The following is a 1,848-nucleotide window of genomic DNA, read 5'->3' as shown; positions in this document are numbered from 1 at the left end:
GGACAGTCCCGCGCCTGGCACGGCGGGGCTGAGCGTGAAAGGGAGCGAAGAAAAGAAAACGCCCGGGCGGAACGGGGAGCTGGAGGATAAAACGCCCACCCACGCCTCTTTTTTTCTTCCCGTCTCCCGGCACTTCCCCCCACTAGCTGGGTGCTTTTGGAAGCGGAGCCGCCCGCTCACCTTCCCGCCCGACCCTCCTCCTGCGCGGGGATCTGCCACCCCCTAGTGCCCGCTCCGCTGCCAACCGGCTCTGCCTTCACGGGGCTTCCCGCCACGGAACTCCGCTTCCCCCCTCCCTGTCCCCCCTCCAGCCCCGCCGAGGGGTTTCAGCTCCCGCGCAGCAAGGCGCATCGCTTCCCATTACCGCGCATCTTCCCCAAAACCTCCTCCCTCCCCGGCCCACTCGGGTTTCTCTTGCAAACTGGCTCAAGATCAAACTCTTCCAACCATCTCTGTGGTGAAAACACCACCTTCAGAGCAGATCCTGCCCGCTAGTGAACTGAGTAAACAGCTGATGATGACAATCATGCAAGGAGCAATGTGTCATCGTCATCTGGAAGAATACTTTGATAAATAGGCTTGATCAAACACACAGCAGATAAGTCCTCCAATATAAGATTTTGCTAACCCTCTTCTGCAATTGCTGCTAAGGTTTAAAGGTTCTTGCTTGAGCGAGTTAAATTGTAACTCCAGTCACCAGCAGTGTGTGGTGAAATGTATGTGCACTGATGTATTTTTTTTAATTTGCTCTCTATAAACGAAGGCGGGATGACAGAGGTTTCAGCTGCGTTTTAAAACCACGATAAGGAAGACAGAGTTTTCAGCTATTTGGTTTACCTATTAACCAAGTCCTCAAGGCTTCACAAAGTTACTGAAGTTTTATGATCCACTGGATCTACTACTACGCTGTTACCTGTCTGCATTTATCCGTTTGGTGATATTGAATATATGTGCTTATCCATTTTAAATTCCACCCAATTTTAATTTTAGTAGGTACTCTTACGCTCACCACTGGCACAAGCAAGGTCACACAACCACGCTGTAAGCTCTGATACTACACAAAGTTCTGATTGTTTTCTACTATAAAAGCTGTTGCTACAGCAGTTCAAAATATTGGAAAGGTGTGGCAGAACCGGCAGCTGTTAATTAATTGTTCAGGGCTTGACTATTTTTAAGAGTGGCTTCCAGACATAATCTAGGCTGCTCTTTCCCCAGGAGCTCAATACAGATGCAAACAGATGACTTGTTAGCCTAAGTCACAGCATGGCTTGTGAAGTGGGGTAGCATGCATTCTGTCAAACAGCTTTTCTTCTCAGATTCCAACATTGCCCTTTCGCCTGTTGAAGTTCCATTGTAAATTACTTGCATTGTAAATTACTTACATTACATTAATTACATTGGGTGAATCCCGGAAACTTACCAAATGTGTTTACAGTCTTGTTTCTACATCTTTGTTTTGGTTTGTTAGTAGAAACTTCACCTTGTTCAATTTTCAGACGTTCGCTAAACCTAGTTCGGAAGCTTATCTTGATGCAGACTGTTGCTTACACTCAAGAAGTGGGAAGAAATCCGCTACCAGACACCTCAGCACCCAGCTGCCATGGCAAAGTTAAGCTAGACCCTGGCGAGGGGTTCCTCCAGACCCCAGCAAGCTAAGCCAGCCCCCAGGGAGGCCCCGGCACTGAGGTTTCCCCAGACCCCAGCACTGAGGTTCCCCCAGACCCCGGCACTGAGGTTCCCCCAGACCCCGGCACAGGCTCCCCCAGACCCCAGCACTGAGGTTCCCCCAGACCCCAGCACTGAGGTTCCCCCAGACCCCAGCACTGAGGTTCCCCCAGACCCCAGCAC

At 50.2% G+C, this 1,848-nt stretch overlaps 1 protein-coding gene across 1 annotated transcript in view; it reads right to left on the bottom strand.

The window, feature by feature from the left end:
* Positions 1 to 1,848, bottom strand: part of THADA (thyroid adenoma associated) — a 178,090-nt gene that overhangs the window by 2,523 nt on the left and 173,719 nt on the right. The gene's annotated exons all lie outside the window — the stretch shown is intronic.

The sequence above is a fragment of the Chaetura pelagica genome, unplaced genomic scaffold (genome assembly GCF_000747805.2).
Source record: "Chaetura pelagica isolate M959 unplaced genomic scaffold, ChaPel_1.0 scaffold13, whole genome shotgun sequence".
Lineage (NCBI taxonomy): Eukaryota > Metazoa > Chordata > Aves > Apodiformes > Apodidae > Chaetura > Chaetura pelagica.
The sequence above is the reverse complement of the archived record's forward strand: the minus strand, read 5'-3'. Positions and strand labels throughout refer to the sequence as shown.